The sequence below is a fragment of the Bos grunniens genome, chromosome 27 (assembly GCF_055505025.1).
Source record: "Bos grunniens cultivar Pamir isolate PY7600 chromosome 27, Bosgru_T2T1.0, whole genome shotgun sequence".
Classification (NCBI taxonomy): Eukaryota; Metazoa; Chordata; class Mammalia; order Artiodactyla; family Bovidae; genus Bos; species Bos grunniens.
Window position 1 is genome coordinate 28,298,298 of NC_141191.1, and position 12,910 is coordinate 28,311,207.

General features: G+C 41.6%; 1 protein-coding gene and 1 long non-coding RNA gene across 39 annotated transcripts in view; one reads left to right on the plus strand and one right to left on the minus strand.

Moving 5' to 3' along the window:
• The window catches only part of RBPMS (RNA binding protein, mRNA processing factor), a 253,392-nt gene that overhangs the window by 179,409 nt on the left and 61,073 nt on the right, over positions 1-12,910 (plus strand). The gene's annotated exons all lie outside the window — the stretch shown is intronic.
• Positions 516-1,599, minus strand: LOC147343699 (uncharacterized). The gene is made up of 3 exons (XR_015156445.1): positions 1,364-1,599; positions 963-1,047; positions 516-719 (listed from the first exon to the last, which is right to left on the minus strand). It is a non-coding gene; the product is annotated as an uncharacterized LOC147343699 (long non-coding RNA).

Consider the following 12,910-nt stretch of genomic DNA (forward strand, 5'->3'; position numbering starts at 1 on the left):
TTAAAAACATATTTTTATTTATTTATTTGGCCATGCCGGGTCTTAGTTATGGCATATGGGATCTAGTTCCCTGACCACGGATAGAACCCAGGCCCCCAGCATTGGGAGCATGGACTCTTAACCACTGGGCACCATGGAAGTCCTTGGAATTTTTTAAGATGTACAGATTTCATTTTCTGCTCTTTCATATGGAACTTTAAAAATTCTCCATGTTAATGAGTATGATTGGGATATGATAATGATGCACATAATGCAGGTGTCTGGTTGGGTAAGTTTTGTCGCAGTACATACTGGATTTAATTGGATACGTGTGCTTGCCTGCTCTGTTTACACTGTTGTATACTGTATTATAACTGCCGTTAAAGATGGAGGCAACCAACACGTCACAAAGCCCTTCCTTACGTTAGACAGTCCTCTTTCAATTCAGATCTTTTGGAGTAAATACCAAAAGGCTCTAGAAAGTGAAGTCGGTCAGTCGTGTCCGACTCTTCTCGACCCCATGGACTGTAACCTACCAGGCTCCACGTGGAATTTTCCAGGCAACAGTACCAGAGTGGGTTGCCATTTCCTTCTCCAGGGGATCTTCAGATTCCTGTAGTCCAGGATTCAGATATCCATGGGTCTGGTCCAGGACGTACTCATTGTAATTTTTAAAGCTCCTTGGGTGATTCTGATTTTCTTTTCTTTTTTTGAGATTAAGTACACAAATCCTTTTTTTACTGTAAGCAAATAAATTGCAATTCCAGTTAGACAGCTTCAGCTCATTTATGCATATGGTAGTTCATTAGATCGATTGAATACACACAGTGAACAATGGAAAAACAACCCACTTCAGCCATTAATCTAATATTTGGGGACAAAAACCCCAAATTTCCCTAGTAGAATACAGGTAAAAAGTAGTCAAAAAAATTTTTCTTTTGGTACTCCACACTAACATTTTAAGATTTAGAAAACTGAAATACCTGTGTGGAAATCATGGCAGAAAATGTCATTTTAAGCTGATAGTGTATTTCTTCTCTAAGTCTCAGTGATTTCTACTGGGGAGACCTGTTGGCCAGAAAATTAAATTAGAATTCTGTGCATGCTCAGGTGTCCAAATAGAGATATAGGAGCTGATACGTAATCATTGTTGAGAATCACCAGCCGAGCAAGAAATTGTAAAATTAAGTTCTCTTCACTACTTACACCCTCTCTCCCCTGACCCTTGCCCCTGCCGTGTCGCCTCCCCTCACAGCAGACCAGCGCTGTCTCAGCTTGATACTCTTTAAATACACTGTAGGCACATAACCGTTCGGTGAATAATCGCACCACCGCCTAGATTTCCCGGCACGTCACTGGAATTTCTCATCCATCCTATACTCACCCCAGCCATCAGGAAGTGAGTGTTCTGTCTGATGTCTAAAGAGATCCTGTCAAAGTTCAGAAAAATCTTCAAAGTACATGGCAGGTGCCCTCCCAGGGAAGACAGTCAGCAAATATGAAATCTCTTTACCTCATCTCTGTGGACTAGAGGCCTTCTGGGGTCTGGTCTGAAGCTCCTGTGCCCAGGGGAGCACAGCCTGTATGCCCGCATTTTCCAGGGCAGCGTGCCCAGTGTGTGCCGCCTGAAGGATCACGGGAGACTTTACAGTCCCCGCCCCTGCTCTGAAAATGTGCTGAGTGCCGCCAGCACCCAGGTGCTGTGTGTCCCCCGCCTCTTGTCCTCAGCGGGGGACCCCCAAGAAAGACGGCAGCTGGACCTGAGGAAGACCTGGTCAAACCGGGCGGGGGGCGGCAAGGGAATGGCGACAGAGGTGTCGTCTGGGGAGGAAGGCAAGATTTTTTTTTTTTTAATTCTGAAAAGCAGCTTCCTTGCATTTTTGTGTTTTATGTTTCATCATGCAGATCCTTTTATTTCTTTCTGATAATAAAAATTGTACATGCTTCTCAGAGGAAAAACATTTTTAGGCAGTCCAGGAAAAGAGAGGAAAGAAGTCAGTACAATTCTATCAGCCTGAGACAGTCACCCTAAGATGCCTTTAGCATGTGTGTGATGATAGTGTATTTCTCTCTGATTTTTGAATTTCAGAATCGTTTCATTCACTCCTTTAGGACAAAGTTCCAATGCCCAGTGAGATTAAATGGCCCTGCCATTTAATGGTTCTCACAACCCTTCTCTCTGTATTGTGCTTGCTGTAGGCACTGTGTATTCAGGTGGCACAGATACCTTGCTAGAACCAGAGGAGTGGGAGGAGATGTGTCTGTTTGGCTCTTAACTATGTGATGTCTCAAGTGAGTCCAAAAAGCATCTGGGCTGCTGGAATTTGGGAAGTTGACTGAATGATCCGTCAGTCAATTCAGTTCAGTTACTCAGCCATGTCCAGCTCTTTGCGACCCCAGGGACTGCAGCACGCCAGGCCTCCCTGTCCATCACCAACTCCCGGAGTTCACTCAAATTCACGTGCATCGAGTTGGTGATGCCATCCAACCATCTCATCCTCTGTCGTCCCCTTCTCTTCCCGCCTTCAATCTTTCCCAGCATCAGGTTCTTTTCCAAGGAGTCAATTCTTCGCATGAGGTGGCCAAAGTATTGGAGTTTCAGCTTCAGCATCAGTCCTTCCAATGAATATTCAGGACTTATCTCCTTTAGAATGGACTGGTTGGATCTCCTTGCAGCCCAAGGGACTCTAAAGAGTCTTCTCCAACACCACAGTTCAAAAGCATCAATTCTTCAGCCCTCAGCTTTCTTTATAGTCCAACTCTCACATCCATACATGACTACTGGAAAAACCATAGCCTTGACTAGACGGACCTTTGTTACTTTTATTAGATGGATGACAGGGACTTCCCTGGGGGTCCAGTGGATAAAACTCTGTACTTCCAATGTAGGGGGTGTGGGTTCAGTCCCTGGTCTGGGAACTAAGATCCACATGCAGTGCGGCATGGCCAGAAAATTGAAAAAAGAAAATGATGGGAAAAGAGGGAACAAATGTTTATCGAGCAACTATGCTATATATACCCTTAAGAACTGTGTGTAAAAATACTTATTTTCCAGCTAAGGAAACTGAAGCACTGAGAGTTTGAGGAACTTCCCCAGATTCACACAGCTCAGTTTTAATCTGTTTGGCTCTAAAGCCCATTGCTGGTCTCACTGTACCATACTATGTAACTTAACAGCCCACTGATGCTTTTCGCCGGAGCTATTTTTAAGATCCACCTTAGGAGGTGCTTTAAAATCAAACTTTTTTAGAGTGGTTGTATTAAAAAACCCAGAGGCCTGCATCAAATGGTAAGGGCAAGATTTCAGAGCAGGTTGCTGCTTAGTGAAAAGCAGGCTTTAGTATAACTCTTTGAGGTGGGTGCCGTGCCTTGTGGCATGCAGGATCTTAGTTCCCCAACCAGGGATAAAACCCATGCCCCCTGCTTTGGGAGTTCTTAACCACTGGACCCCGCCAAGGAAGTCCCAGGCTTCAGCATTAACTCTTTGAAGTATCAGATTTTGATGGCCAGAGTACATTAACTCTAAAATGTATTCTTAAGTAGCTGACCAAATTGAAATACTTGGCAGTTTTTATTTAGTTTTGGTGTACTTAATTCTGAGTCATTATTTCAGAAAATAAGAGTGACCACTTTCAAGAGTTGATATATTTTAGTTCAGTAAATAATGGCGTGTTCAGCCATCCTTCAGGCAGGATATTTGGCTTCTTTGCTTTATGCTTGGAGGACATGACTTGGGTTACGTAGGAGGCTTTTCATATCATTCGGGTGGAAGTGGCAGTGAGCTTGGGTGGAAAGTCATGTGAAACAGCCCTGTTTTATTTACATTGTTTGGGATTCTAAGACCTCACCTGCCCACTCTTTGAAACAATGCTAGTATGAAACCAGCATAAATACTGGTTTATGGTTAAGTAGATGGTATGCCGGGTGAGTGGTGCCTTGCTGTAAAGTCCCACAAGGCTGATGAGCAATCTGCAGGAAACTTCTCACTTTTAATTTTCAAAGTGATTCAACAGATCAGCCAGACACCTCGCCTGTTCTTTATGTTAAAGATATAATTGAGACCTAGTTCTATAATTTTTTTGTAAAGTAAAAGTAACACAGAACTATGAGGAATCCTCTCACTGGATATTGGGTCTGTTATTTGAGGAGATGAAAGATTTCAGTCTACCTTAGGGACCATCCTAGAGATAGAGGTTTGATCATAGGATTATAATCTGAGCCCATCTACATTTGAGAAATAGGTCCTTTTTCAAGCAATATCATTTTAGTTTGAATTTTCTCTTTACGCTAAAATTTATAAAATTGTGTTTTAATTTATTTTGTAAAATGATTATGCCTGATCCATTTTTATTGTTATAAAAGTAAGGAGGTCATAAATGAAATTTAAGGGTTAAAATGATACATTTTCCTCCCATCTGGAAATAACCTCTGTTAACATTTTGTTTCTCTGTGTACCTGTCTATACATTTATACATCTATGTATAATAATACAAAGTGTCACAGGTAGATTTTGTTTGGTTTAGTTTGGTTACAACATAGGACAATGCTGTCTTTATCATTTCTCACATACTGTCGGAGAAGGCAATGGCACCCCACTCCAGTACTCTTGCCTGGCAAATCCCATGGAGGAGCCTGGTGGGCTGCAGTCCATGGGGTCGCTAGGGGTTGGACACAACTGGGTGACTTCACTTCCACTTTTCACTTTCATGCATTGGAGAAGGAAATGGCAACCTGCTCTCGTATTCTTGCCTGGAGAATCCCAGGGACAGGGGAGCCTGGTGGGCTGCCGTCTCTGGGGTCGCACAGAGTCGGACACGTCTGAAGCGACTTAGCAGCAGCAGCAGTCCTTCTTTTAGGCAGACTGTGCTTCTTAAAGCTCTCCTTTTGTCTGGGAAGACAAGAGAGGGAACAGGACACCATAAAATCTTTTTTTTTTTTTTTTAATGTAGACAAGGAAATTGGATAGTAAGGAGGAGGCACTCACCCAGATTTTGCCAAATATGACTCCAGATGCCACTGGCAGTCCTTTCAGGAGGTGGCTTTCTGCTCCCTCTCTTATCTTCCCAGACAAGATTAAGGGCCCAAGAGTGAAAAGGAAGTTCTGGAGAAAGACAGTAATGACTCTGGTCAGTTAGAGACTCAGGGAAACATTGCGTAAAGGAAAGGTCAGGAGATGGACATCGGGAGGAGACAGGAGTCAGCCAGCCCCTCAGAGGACGGAGATGGGGATATCTGAGCCTGAATACTAAACTTGCAGGAACTCTGCTTACTAGACTTAGGCACCTTTTGCCCCTGAGGCAGCTCTCCAGTGGGAACCATCAAGGATTCCCACTGAGGATTTCTGCCCTTGAGCTGGATCACTTTGAAGCTATCAGAAGTGATGTTCTCGGAATCATGCCAGTGACTTCTATTCTATGTACTAAGACTTCATGATAATTGAGTAACCCACTGAGCATCTCTGAACACTCTCACCCTCCCCCCCAATACCAGCAGGCATTTGTAAGTCCGATTGTGATAAATTAGGACATGTATTTGGCACTCAGGACATATAAGGGCACCAGATGCCTAGGCCCCTGGACATTCTGAGAAATAAAAACACAGAACAAATCTACAGTAAATAAGGACAGCAAATACTCTTAGAAACCAGAGACCTAAACTAATGTTTATTTCCACATATGTCCCACTGTGAAAAAGCAAAAGCATGTTTTCCTTTTAAAGAGAAGAATCAAACATGTACTGAGCCACATTGAGAGGTAGAGCCCGCTTCCATCTCTTTCTTCTCTTCAAACCTGCATATATTCCTAGTTTTTGCTTAATGCACATAATTGCAATAATTTTAATAATTAAATGTAACAATAATATTAAAATATTAGGCAATGGGTTTGGTAAGAACAATTTCCATGTGATATATCTTTTATGTGGGAAGTACTTTCTTATAGCATCAGTAGGTCAGCTAATCTGATCCTATTTATTTAATTATGATTTAATGAATAACCTACCTTTGATTAGTTTCCCTGATGGCTTAATGGTAAAGAATCTGCTTATCAGTGCAGGAGATGTGAGTTGGATCCTTGGGTCAGAAAGATCCCCTGGAGGAGGAAATGGCAACCCACTCCAGTATTCTTGCCTGAAGAATCCCATGGACAGAGGAGCCTGGTGTGCTACCTACAGTCCAGAGGGTCGCAAAGAGTCAGCTACATTTAGAAACTAAACGGTAGTAGCAATCTTTGATTAGCAGTGGCTATTAGTTAACATTTTGCTTTGAATTTCTTTTTTTAAATTGCTTTGCAATGTTGTCTTAGTTTCTGCTGTACAACAAAGTGAATCAATTATATATACACATATATCCCCTTCCTCTTGAAACTCCATCCCACCTACCACTATCCCACCCCTCTTTAAATTTCTGTTTATCTGATCATTGATCAGCAGACTTCCCTGGTAGCTCAGCTGGTACAGAATCCGCCTGTGCAACGCAGGAGACCCTGGTTCGATTCCTGGATTGGGAAGATCCTCTGGAGAAGGGATAGGCTACCCACTCCATTATTCTTGGGCTTCCCTGGTGGCTCAGATGGTAAAGAATCCGCCTGCAGTGTGGGAGACCTGGGTTTGTTTGATCCCTGGATGCGAAGATCCCCTGGAGGAGGGGGCATGGCAACCCACTCCAGTATTCCTGTCTGAGAATCCCCATGGACAGAGGTGTCTGGCGGGCTACAGTCCACGGGTCTCAAAGAGTTGGAAGCAACTAAACATATAAACAAATGCCTTAAGAACTCAGGAAGTCAAATCTCCTTGGAAGTCAGAGATTTCTTTTGTAATGTAGATAACGGCCCTAACTTTAGTGTTTTGTAAACTCAATGTATTCATTTCCTTGGCAGAGAAATGAGAGAATAAAGGTAATTCATTTACTAGGACAGTCCAAAAAAAACAGCTGGTACTGACTTCATTCTTTTAAGGCCATGTTCTCTCCTCACCTGCTTATTAAAAGGAAGGCATCTCCTTCTTTGTCAAAGTCTTATGCAGGCTTCTGTTTCTTCTGCTTTTTCATGCACTTGGAATCCTCAAATAGACATATTTTCTTGTACAGCAATTCTCAAAAGTATTTGTCTGCCAGCCCCTGGTTGGTCTCCAAAACCCATTCAGGGAGTTCACGGGGTCTAAACTATTTTCATGAGAAGAGTTTGTTTTTCGTACTGTGTCGTCATAGGCACAACTGGTGAGTGCGTTTCAGGACAGTGGCACCAAACTTACCAAACTGATAACCCCCGTGATCTCCACTGCCTCACACTCTGAGTTTTGAAAAAGTTTCACTTAAGACTGTCCTAGGAATTACTAAAAGTATTACTTTAGTTCAATCTCCACTCTTAAATACCAGTCATTATATAATTCCTTTTTGACAAAATGGGGCAGTAATGTTAAGTTGTAAGCGGAACCGGCTCCCATTTGGGGGCTTCCCTTGTGGTTCAGCTGGTAAAGAATCACCTGCAAAGCGGGAGACCTGGTTTTGATCCCTGGGTTGGGAAGATCCTCTGGAGAAGAAAAGGCTACCCACTCCAGTATTCTGGCCTGGAGAAGCCCATGGACTTCATGGGGTCACAAAGAGTCGGACACTACTGAGTGTACAAGTCATTATATGATTCCTTGTTGACAAAACGGGGCTGTACACAATAAAGTTGTAAGCTGAATCAGCTCCCATTTTTACTTGAAAGAATAACTTGATAAACCATTATGGTTATTCAGACTATGATACTTGGCTTTTTTTTTTTTTTTTTAATGAAAATTAATGAAAGAACCTATCCTTTTAAGAAAAAGTTTGTTGCAACAATAAAATTAGAGCTCTAAAAAAATTGTGTGTATTAGTCAGTCATGTCCAACTCCTTGTGACCCCATGGACTGTAGCCCACTAGGCTCCTCTGTCCATGGGAATTGTCCAGGCAAGAATACTGGACTGGATTGCCATTTCCTCTTCTAGGGAATCTTCCTGACCCAGGGACCAAACCCAGATCCTCCTGCATTGCAGGCTGATTCTTTACCATCTGAATTATAAGGAAGTCCACTCTAAAAACATTAGAATTCTTGAAAATGTAACGTTTACTACCATGAGTTTGACAACTTGCCAAGTCTTAAAGACTTTTTTTGTTGAGATTAATGGTGATACTAATGAATTTCTTTTTGAAAAATGAAATTAATCAACATTTGGAAGATCACCATAATGCAGAGAACTAGTATTTTCCAAATGGCCAATGCATCATTTTTTAAAATGACATGGTTTTTGGTTAAAAAAAAAAAAAGACAAAACACACGTGAAATATAAAGTGGAATTTAATGGAAAAATACAAAAAGTTCTATTGAGAAGTTTTCAGATACCACAGTACAACAAAATTTTTGTTGTGATATGAAAAAGAAATGTCCACAGTTATATGTAAAAAGACATAAAAATACCCATTCCTTCATTAGCTACCTATCTCTATGAGGCCTTTTTTCCCCATATGTTATAGCTGGTACAATTCCTTGTAATACATTGAATTTTTAAAAATTTATTTTTAAAAAGGAGGCTAATTACTTTACAGTATTGTGGTGGTTTTTGCCATACATTCACATAAATCAGCCCTGGGTGTACATGTGTTCCCCATCCTGAACCTCCCTCCTCATCCCATCCCTCTGGGTCATCCCAGTGCACCAGCCCTGAGCACCCTGTCTCATTCATCGAACCTGGACTGGCGATCTATTTCACATATGATAATATAGATGTTTCAATGCCATTCTCTCAAATCATCCCACCCTCGCCTTCCCCCACAGAGTCAAAACGTCTGTTCTTTACATCTGTGTCTCTCTTGCTGTCTCACATATAGGGTCGTCATTACCATCCTTCTAAATTCCACATATATGCGTTAATACACTGTATAGGTGTTTTTCTTTCTGACTTACTTTGCTCTGTACACTGAATTAGAAGTAGATATGAGAATTGTCTTTTTTTTAATGTTTATATTGGAGTGAAGATTTCGCATATGATATTTGTCTTTCTCTGACTTCTCTTAGTGTGATAATCTCCAGGTCTAGCCATCTTGCTGTAAATGGCATTATCTCATTCCTTTTATTGGTTGAATGATACTCGATTGTATATATGTACCACATCTTTGTTCATTCTTCTGTCAATGGACAGGTTGCTTCTGTGTCTTGGCTCTTGCAAACAGCACTGCAATGAACACTGGTGTGCATGTATCCTTTCAAACCATGTCTTTTGAGTATGCCCAGGAGGGGGATTGCTGGGTTTACATGGTAGCTAGTTTTAGTTACCTCCATACTCTTCTCCATATTTGGCCATAACCAGTTGACATCCCGTCAGCGGTGCTAGGAGAGTTCCCTTTTCTCTACATCCTCGCCAGCACTGCTGCTTCTAGAATTTTTGATGATGGCTATTCTGACCGGTGTGGGCTGATAATCTCATTTTCATCTTGATTTGCGTTTCTCTAATAATTAGTGATGTCAAGCGTTTTTTCATGTGCCTCTTGACCATCTGTATGTCTTCTTTGGACAAATGTCTTGGCCCATTTTTTGGTTGGATTGTTTGGTTTTTTGATATTGAGCAGCATGTGCTGTTTGTAAATTTTGGAGATGAATCGCTAGTCAGTCACATCATTTGCAAATATTTTCTCCCATTCTGTGGGTTGCCTTTTCATTTTGTTTATGATTTCCTTTGCTGTGCAAAAGCTTTTGAGCTTAATTAGGTCCCATTTGTTTATTTTTGCGTTATTTCCATTACTCAAGAAAACCGATCGAAAAAGATTTTACTGCAATTTATGTCAGAGTGTTTGTTCGTTGTTAGTGTATAGAAATGCAACAGATTTGTATATTTATTTTGTATCTTGCAACTTTAACAAATTCATTCATAAGGTCTAGTAGATTTCCTGTAGCATCTTTAGGATTTTCTATGTAATAGTATCATATCTCCTGCAAATTGTCTTCTATTAAGCCAGGTATTAAAGAGCTTTACAAAAATGTAGAATTTAAGTTTTTCTTTGTTTTGAAATATGTCTTTCACAAAATATATCTTATTTTAGTATGTAATGGTTTGATTTTAAGTTTTAATTTTTAATATGGTGGATATCAATTTGATATACCCCATATAAAAATTCTTTGACATTGTCAGTAATTTTTACTAGGGTAAAGACGTATTGAAATAAAAATTTAGAAAAGTCTAATTTTGACCTTAAAAAATTTTTTTTTTTGGTCACATTGGGTCTTCACTGCTTTGCTTGGACTTTAGTTGCAGGGCTTGGGCTTCTCATTGCAGCGGCTTCTCTTGTTGGGCAGCACAGGCACTAGGCACGCAGGCTTTAGTTGGTGCAGCTTGCAGGCTCTAGAGCCTGGGCTCAGTGCGTGGGGCTAGTTGCTCCAGTGTGTGTGGAATCTTCCCAGATCAGGGATCGAACTCATGTGCCCTGTGTTGGCAGGTGGATTCTTATCCACTGCACCGCCACGGAAGTCCACCAGTCTTAACCGTTTAAAGTTAACATTTTATTCCTGTTGGGTAGTGTGGGTATAGAGATGATGCAGTTAACAGAAGATGACTAGAGATTTGGGGCCAGTGACTGGCTTCAGCAGCTACAGCCACTCTGGGCTAGACTGGAGGGAAACATTGCTCCTGCGGTGCCTGGGACCTGCAGGCTCTGTGCCAGCCTCAGTTTTGAGGGCCTCCACTTCTGCCACTTACTGTGTGGAGACCAGCCCAGGAATAACTGCTCAGTGGTGGTTTGAACAGCTGGATGATACGCCACCGATTCATCCTCAGAGACCCTCACACAGGTCTGGGCCCAGGCTGAGTACCTTTCAGAGACGCTGACTCCTCCCCCACCGCATCCGGTCCCTTTCCCCAAAGTAATAGGAGCTCATTTTAAGAAATTTGGAAAAGGCAGAAAGTGAGTTTTTAAAAGCTAATGTTTTAAGGTCCTAAAGACACATGCTATTAAAGCCTTTCATATTTCCTTTGTATTTTTTAATGTACAACTTTTGCAGACTCTTTTAAGTGTAAAGGCTTGAGACATTTTAACAGTTTTAAAAATACACTTTTTCCTCATGTTCATTGGTTTTTAATAATATTACTAAACCTACTGTTTATTTTACAAATTAAATGCAATAAATGTTCTTTTTTGTAAAATTGACCAAGGAGACACTGACTTTGTGAGATGGACTTCTAATTATTGATTTAAGTTATCCAGCGAAGTTTTCATCACAGGGTTTTTTTGTTTGTTTGAATTACAAACGTGTCCCAGTCTGAATCCTCACAAGATAAAGAGACTTTTTTTTAAGTTGTAATTTGCAGTGTTGTGTAGTTTCTGGTGTTTAGCAAAGTGATTTGGTTCACACATACATATGTTTATATATTTTTCATGTTCTTTTGTATTGTAGATTATTACAACATAGGTTCCTGTTGTTGATCTACTTTATATCTAGTTGCTGTTTCTACTAATCCCGACCTCTTAATTTATCCCTCCCTCGCTCCCTTTCCCCTCTGGTAACCATTTTTGTTTTCTTTGTCCGTGGGTAATGAGACTTTTTAATGAAGGTTTCCTTTCCAGTTAAATTCAGGCTTCTGGATAATGGACAGAAGGTAGGTGCAACTGACAGAGAATCTTTCTCCGTTTATCAGGAAGGAAAAACAAAAAAGCATTCCACTTAGCTCTGCACTCCTTTCTCCATCTCCCAACGGGGGCAGTACTGTTACGCACAGCTGTTACGAGGGCAGCGCTTTTGTACTTACCGCGTTGTGAGCTTCATAATGGCTCAATTAAATGACAGCTTTAAAACAAAGCTCATACTCATAGCCGGTGGCCTGCAATCTCAGGATCTTCGAATCTACCACAAATGTGTGGGCATGGAAGATTAGATGAGATGGCAGCTCACTCAGCACATTGATCTCAGGTCTGTAAGACCAGGAGCAAAGGACCTTGAAATTGTGACCAGTAGGGACTCCCGCCAGTCCAGTGGTTAAGACTGCGCCTTCCAGGGCAGGGGGTCAGAATTTGATCCCTGGTTGGGCCACTAAGATCCCACATGCCTCCTAAAAACCAAGACATAAAAAGAAAGAGGCAATATTGTAACAAATTCAGTAAAGACTTTAAAAATGGTCCACATCCCCCCCCCCCCAAATTTTTTTTAAATAAGATTAAAAAAAGCAATTCTGACCAATAGAATCTGTGAAATGGGGTTTTATGCCCCAGCCTCCGAATCCATCCTTCATCAGTTTGCTTATTCTGGAACTGCTTATCTATGACTGCAGCAGCTTGCTGATCAGATGTGTACTGCGATGGGGTCAGAGAACCTAAAACGGTTTCCTCCCGCTCTCAGAACAAGACCTGTCACCAGGGTTCCCTGCAGTCGCACACACCCTTGCCCAGTGTTTTCGCCTGTTCTGTGCACCCCTCCTGCCTCCCCAGATCCTCGAGCCCTCCTTGGGTCCCTTCCTTCCTGTTCCCTCACAGTTTTCATCATCATGTCATCACTGCTCCAGTCTTGAGGCCATTTTGCATGTGTTCTCCTTTCTAACATCTTTCTCGGGCTCCTGTGCTAGGTCAGCCTGCTCCCAGGATGTCCTTTCCCCATTCTCTGCGTGATGATTGACTTCTTCATTTGCACACAGCGTTATCCATACATTGAATTCTGCTCTGCTGCCTTTTTCTGTTTTTAAAAAATTTTTTATTAGTTTTTGAACACACCATTCGGCATGTGAGATCTTCGTTCCCAGACCAGGGATTGAACCCATGCCCCTCTGCAGTGGAAGTGTGGAGTCCTAATCACTGGACCGCCTGGAAAGTCCCTATCACTTACAGACCTGTTTCTCCTATTAAATTGTAAACATCTTGAGACCAGAACAGGACTTCATTCCACGTTTTACCTCCCCTCCCCTCAAATGTTTGCTAAACTCAAGTGAGAA